Below are 7,798 nucleotides of genomic sequence, written 5' to 3' on the forward strand. Positions count from 1 at the left end.
CCTGGGATGAGATCATTCTCTACCCACATATGAAACCACTCTAAGCATGTATAAGAGATCATGACCCAGAATCATATGCTCAGCTCTGAAACACCACAAACAACCAGGTTTGTGACAACCCCTATTTCATTCTTCCTGACAGACTCTCTTTCATTCCCATCACACATGCCTCATATTTTAATTTGTATGTTTATATGATGTGTCTGTGTGTACATGGATATGTCTGAAGAAAAATAGACAAGAGAGAGAAAATTGGGGGAGAGATGCCTGTCAGCACAGCAAAAACAGCACTGCTGTTATGCAATAGGGAGATTATTGAATAACTTCAAAATGAAAAGGTTTCACTTAGCGCAAAATGAGGCCGAGATTCTGCATTTAATTTCATTTTTAAAGAGTGGATGTAGAAAAGGGAAGAAAGCAACATGCTGTGACCTGAAATGGAGCAGTCTGAATTGACACTACTCCTCAGTCTGGATGGCTTTTTAAAGAATGAAATTGTCTGCTTTTACTTCTGTACCAGCAAAAGGCAGTGAAATGTTTTTGTTGTAGGAATTCAGTAAAGTAATTTCCCCACAATGCTTGACAAACAGCACTTATTAGCAGTTGCATCACACTAAAAAAAACACAACACTTCCCCATGCCTTATGTTCACCAAAATTCTTGAGTCCGAAGTTCAGAGTATTTCACTTCCTCCTTCCTGGAAAGGAAACTTTTATCAGTTGTTTCTAATTGCTGGGAAAGACTCTTTTTGTTTTGGATTCATTTTTGTACATTTTGTCATTGGGTCAAGAATCTGGAAAAAGGTAAGTTCCAGTCCTAAACCTGTTCTCTTTGTTGAGTATCTAGTATTGCAATTATGTTTGTGTGCTGCCTTTCTTCAGCACATATTCTCATTACCAGTGGTTTAACTATATTGTTGTGTGCTTTCAAGGCGTTTCTGACTTAATGGCGACCCTAAAGCAAACCTATCGGGGTTTTCTTGGCAAGATATGCTCAGAGGAGGTCTGCCGTTGCCTTCCCCAGAGACTGAGAGCTTGGGACTTGCAGGGAGGCTATAAACCCCCTACCACCACTCTAATGCAAATTAGGTAACCAGTAGTGAACTACCATTTGGCATTGGAAGATAGGCTACTTTCACAGGCAGTGGAAATCCTATTACTTTCTGTAATATTAAAATGAAACAAGCCTAAAATTAATATAGGAGAAGTGTTTTTCTTTTCTTATTGATGTCTGTAAAACATGTTGCTATAGTAGAATCCTGTCAGATTACAAAATTCTGCTGCTTAATTTCAGGTCAGTGATGGGGCTGTATGATCCAGAATTTGATCTTGGCAGTGCATCCCTGACCCAGTGCAGGTGTGTGTGTGTGAAGTGCCTTGCCCTCCCCACCCCACCACTTGGTTTCCCAGAACACTGCAGACCCCCCCCCCCGAGGCCTTCAGCGGGCTCTGTTGTTCTAGCCGTGCCAGACTTTGAAGGCAGCACCCCCCCCCCCCAAGCCTTCAGAGTCCAAAGTGGCTGCAGCTGCACCAGACTCTTGATGGCAAGGTCCTCAGGGTCTGGTGTGGCTGGAGCCACTCTCAACCCTGAAGGCACTGCCTTCTCCAAGGAGCTACTGCTAGTGAGGGGGGCAATGCCTGTGCCTCCGGAGGGCTTGTGGTTGCAGCTATACCGGCTCCTGAATGCAGTGCCCTCCCCAAAAGAACCTCGAAGGTAGCCCCCCCCCAAAGGCCTTCAGGTGTGGCATGGCTGCAGCCGTGCCAAACTGAAGGCAGTGCCCCCAGCAGCTGCCACTAGTGAGGGCAGAGTCCAGGACAAGTCTCCAGAGCGTGTTTAGAGTCCTGTGCGCCTGCTGGGTGAGCAGCCCATACCAGACATAAAAATCCACAATAATAATTATAAATATAACACATACTGTACATTACCATCATTCTTACCTAAAACAAACCAAAAAAAGAAGATCCACACATATCTTTCCTAGCATTCTTCCTTTCCATCTTTTTTCATAATTTTATTTGTCCACATTAACTATTTCCCAAAAATTCTTACTAGCCTTATATCAATCATCATCTACTTTCCATTATTTTCTGTTTACTCCACAGTTAAAAGAATGTTGATCACACCATTACTAAAATAAGAGTGATTTTTTTTCTTTTTCCCCCTTTATCAATTTTTTTAAAATCCTGATTTATTCATCAGCTAAGTTTGTTCTTAAATAGTAGCATATCTAATACTTAGCCATCGTAATTATTTTATCTCTATTCCCATTGTTGCTATTTCCCTCCATTTAGCTTTCACCAAAACTTTTTCCAGTGTTCCAGTGACTCTTGTTTTGAACCTGTTTTCAGTTTCATGGTTAACATATCTAGTTCCAACATCTCATATAGTTTGAGTAACCATTCATCAGCATGTGGAGTTTTGTTTGTTTTCCAATACTTTGCATACACTGTTCTTGTGGCATTTAACATGTAAAAAATAATTTTGCCATATTCCTTCTCTGTTTTGCTATCTACCATATTTAATAGTGGTGTTTCAGGTCTCAGTTCTAAATGTATCCCTGTTAATTCCTATGTTTTACTTTGAATTTGTTTCCAGTATTTTCTTACTGTGCTGCAAGACCACCACACATGATGGTGATATAATAATAATAATAATAATAATAATAATAATAAGGCTTATATACCGCTTTTCCAATTATCAAAGTGGTACACATCAAGAATATAGTTACATTCAGTTTAAAAAATATAAAATCTATAAATATTAATATACGTAAAAATACATCCGAAGATCTGTCAGTCAATAAAGTGCAATAAGGTGCAATTCTGTCAAGAATAGTGACTACAAAGAGTCGGATGGGTATGCTAATTGAAATAAACGTGTCTTCAAAGCCTTCTTGATGGCATCTACAGTGGAGGAGGCTCGAATTTCGTCAGGGAAGTTGTTTCAGAGAGTCGGTTCTGTCGATGTATATGACTTCTTGTGAGTTGTTGATAATCTCACTCTCGGGCATTCTAATAGATTTTTTCCTGATGTTCTGAGAGTGCGAGGCAGATTGTGTGGGAGAAGGCTCTCCTTCAAGTAGCTCAGGTCCGAGCCATGTAGGGCTTTATAGGTAATAACCGACACTTTGTATTGAGCCCGGAAGCTAATGGGCAGCCAGTGAAGAAATTTTAATATCGGAGTTATATGGTCTAACCTGGATGTTCCAGCGACCAGCCTGGCTGCAGCATTTTGGACTAACTGAAGCTTCCGAACCTGGTACAAAGGTAGCCCCATGTAGAGCGCATTGCAGAAATCTAAATGAGAGGTTACCAGTGCATGCACTACTGTTTCAAGGTCCTTTTGGTCCAAACAGGGACGCAGCTGGCGTATCAGCGGAAGCTGGTACCAAGCACTCTTGGCCATCGCATCCACCTGTGATGACAATTGTAGGGAAGAATCCAAGAGTACTCCCAGACTGCGAACTTTGTCCTTTAGGGGGAGCATAACCCCGTCTAGGACTGGATGACAAATTTCCCTGCCTGGACTTGGGTACCTATCACAAGTAATTCTGTTTTCTCTGGATTCAGCTTGAGTTTGTTTTCCCTCATCCAGCCCATTACTGACTCCAGGCAGGCATCCAGAGGAGAGATGCCTTCCTTAATCACTGTATCAGTCAGAGACATAGAGAGATAGATCTGAGTGTCATCAGCGTACTGATAACACCGAGCCCCATGTTTCCGGTTGATCTGTCCAAGCGGTTTCATGTAAATGTTAAAGAGCATGGGGGATAAAATGGCGCCCTATGGAACGCCAGATGTTAGCTCCCTTTTGCGGGAGCAACAATCCCACAGCTTCACCATCTGGAACCCTCCCGAGAGATAGGATCAGAACCACTGGAGCGCAGTGCCTCCGATACCTAAATCCCCCAGGCGTTCCAGAAGGATACCATGGTCGATGGTATCGAAAGCTGCTGAGATGTCCAAGAGCACCAACAAGGTCACATCTCCCCTGTCAATGCCCAGACGAAGATCATCGACTAAGGCGACCATAGCAGTCTCAACTCCGTATCCTGCCCTGAAGCCAGTTTGAAATGGGTCTAGAAAATCAGTTTCCTCCAAGACAGCTTGGAGTTGGAAGGCAACCGCCCTCTCGATCACCTTGCCCAAGAATGGTAAAAGAGAAACTGGTCTATAATTGTTTCTCAACAGGGGATCAAGGGAGGGTTTTTTCAGAATCGGTTTTACTATTGCCTGTTTCAAGGCAGTTGGAAATATACCCTCCTGAATAACGATCGCTTTGAGTTTGTAAGTACCGATGACGTGGACAAGCTCCTTGGAAGTGTAAGGAGGACGACATGCCCTCTCGACCCATGCTCTTCTTGGTTGATTGCTCAGGGAGGAGATGCAATGAAAACACCATTATATCTTATTATTAATGCATCTCTTCAGGAGGGTATATTTCCAACTGCCTTGAAACAGGCAATAGTAAAACCAATTCTGAAAAAACCCTTCCTTGATCCCCTGTTGAGAAACAATTATAAAAGGTTCCTACTTCTTTTAAACATTTCCAGCATTTATTGCTATATGAACCATACGTTTTGCTTATTTTTTCTGGTGTCAAGTGCCATCTATACATTATTTTGTAATAGTTTTCTTTTGCATCTTGACTTAACGTATATTTTAACCTTTTATTCCAAAATTGTTCCCACTGATGTAATTCTATTACTCTACCATAATTTTGGGCCCACTTAATCATGTTATCCTTAATCAGTTCATCTTCAGTGTAGTATTCCAATAGTTTTTTGTACCGTTTGGATAACAATTCTGGTTTATTTGTGCTAAGGATACCTTCTAATTCAGATGTAGTATTAGTGAAGCCTTTTTAACCTGTTATCTAAAATGATTTTTTCTTTCAGCTGCCTGTAGAGAAACCAATCATAAATAGTGCCCTCTTACTAACTGTCTTCCTGCATGAAAGGGGGTTGGACTGGATGGCCCTTGTGGTCTCTTCCAACTCTATGAAGGTTATCGCATCAGTGCCTGAAACGTTTCTATTCTGTTCCGAAAACGTTTCAAGATGTAACGTTATGGGAACGGATATTATCGCATTCGAAAATGTAAAGCGTTCCGAGAACGTAACGGGAACACAATTTACCGCATTTGTCCTTATAGGAAGCGTGATAAGTATGAGAACGTTTCAATATTTGCACATGCGTATTTGTAACTGTGTATTCTTGTTCATGAGTACCACATACACAGAACAAAAGGCTTTTACAGGGAGATATTTGTGCAAACACAACTTAATCTTTTTATATACAAGATACATATAGACACACACACACACACACACACACATGTATACACACATATAGTCCGCAATCTATATATACAAAAATTTTTTATATATATATATATATATATATATATATATATAAAATATGCATATATATGTATATATTGTGTGTAATATATTTATATTATATATAATATATATTTTGTATATATTACATATTTAAAATATGTATATTGTATATATATTGTATGTATACTTTTAGACACACACACACACACACACACACACACACACACATATATATATATATATATATATATATATATATAATGTTATACATATACATAAATATAGGGTTGCCATCCCTGGGGACCTCCAAACTAGGAAAAATGTAGGACAATGTTTTAAAATGTAGGACTTTTTAAAAAAAATTTCCTGGTCAGGAAATTTTAAAAAGAAGGTCCTACATTTTTAAACCTTGTCCAGGGCCAGGCTAGAGCTGGGGAGACAGCCTCTCTCAAGCTCCAGCCAAGCTTTGGAGGACTCTGCAGTCGAGGAGCCCCATCCAGGGCCAGGCTAGAGCTGGGGAGACAGCCTCTCTCAAGCTCCAGCCAGGCTTTGGAGGACTCTGCAGTCGAAGAGCCCCATCCAGGGCCAGGCTAGAGCTGGGGAGACAGCCTCTCTCAAGCTCCAGCCAGGCTTTGGAGGACTCTGCAGTCAAGGAGCCCCATCCAGGGCCAGGCTAGAGCTTGGGAAACAGAATGCAGGGAGGGAAGTCCTTTCAGCCAATCACAACAAGGCAGAACATGGGAACGGAAGTAAGAACGGATTACATTACCGCTCTGACATTTCTTGGACCGTTTTAAAAACGTTTTCACAAGCTTGGATCACTTTCTAATCCGTTCCCTCCGAGGAACACATATGGAACACTTTGAGGGGTATGTAGAACCCGATGGGAACCCGATGGGGACAAAACCGTGCGGTAAGGTTGAAAGTGTTCCGTTCCAATCAGGTTCCAAAAATGTTCTCGGAACGCGATGCGATAAACTCCTATGATTCTGTGATTTGTATTAAAGTCTCTATTTACCAACACTTTATTGTGAAATAAATACCCATGTCAGTCATATCTCAGTTCAGTTGCCTCTAGCATCAGAAGTTTTGAATTTTTCAATCTATTCTTTTAACCAGGATAGGCAGCTAGCTTCAGAATGTAGTTTTAAATTTGACAGGGCAAAACCATCTCTTTCTTTTGCATCTTGGAGTGTTTTGATTTTGATTCTGGGTCTTTTTCCTGCCTAGATAAAATTTGTCAATTCTTTCTGCCAGTTTTTAAATACACGGTCTTTTTTTATTATAGGAATTGTTTGAAATAAAAAGAGTATTCTTGGTAGTATGTTCATGTTTACAGAGGCTCTTCTAACTAATAATAGTTTTAATTTTTCCCATTTTAAAGACCGGATTTTATTTCATTCCACAGTTGCTGATAATTGTTCTTAAACAATTTTGAGTTTTTATTGAATAAAATTATACCCAGATATCTCACCTTCTTGTTTATATTAAAACCTGAAATATCTTTTACTCTTTGTATTTCTTGTCTATTCATATTTTTGGTAATTATTGTTTCATCCTTATTTTCTTTCAGGCCTGATACATCTTCAGATTTTCTTAATTTCTTTAATACATGTTTAATATCATCTATTGGTTCTTCTGTCTGCAATATCGTACTGCCCTTTCTAACTTGTCCAGTAGCTTTGCCAGTTCCTCTGGGTGTACTGCCCCTTCGGGTGACAGGTGCATTCTGCACTCCCCTAGTAATGTCACTGGATCCTGGACAAGCAAGCTGACTTGGAATGTATAGCTGAAACATGGTTAAGTGAGAAGCAAAGCTGTCAACTAGACCCAGTTATGCCCACTAGGTGTCCGTATGTTGCAGCAAACAAGATATGATAGGCAGGGAGGAGTAGCAGTGATCTATTGCGTGGTCATTCCTCTACTGAAGTGCCCTACCTGACAGTCTCCAAAGTTTCAAAGAATCATAGAGTAGGAACAGACTACAAGTCCAATCCCCTGAAATGCAGGAATACACAATCAAAGCACTCCTCTCAGATAACCATCCAACCTCTGCTTTAAAAAATCCAGAGAAGGCGCCTCCACCACACTCCAAGGCAGCATATTCCACTGTTGAAAAGCTCTTACTGGATGTCCTTTCTAATGTTCAGATGGAATCTCTTTTTCTTGTAGTTTGAATCCATTGTTCCATGTCCTAGTCTCAAAACAAGCTTGCTCCATCCTCAATATGACATTCCTTTCAAAATATGGGTTTTATGTCACTTCTTAATCTTCTCTTTCCCAGGCTAAACATACCCAGGTCCTTAAGTCGCTCCTCATAGGACCTTTGGTTTCCAGATCTTTCACCACACTCCATGTTTGACTATATACACTTGGCAACAGTTCAGTGAGACAAGTTGGGGATCCTAGTGGTGCATTGTCCACTGTGCTGCCCAACTGTAGCCCTGCCAGAGCT

The sequence above is a fragment of the Sceloporus occidentalis genome, unplaced genomic scaffold, assembly GCF_023333645.1.
Source record: "Sceloporus occidentalis isolate IW3139 unplaced genomic scaffold, rSceOcc1.0.p SCAF_1, whole genome shotgun sequence".
Lineage (NCBI taxonomy): Eukaryota > Metazoa > Chordata > Lepidosauria > Squamata > Phrynosomatidae > Sceloporus > Sceloporus occidentalis.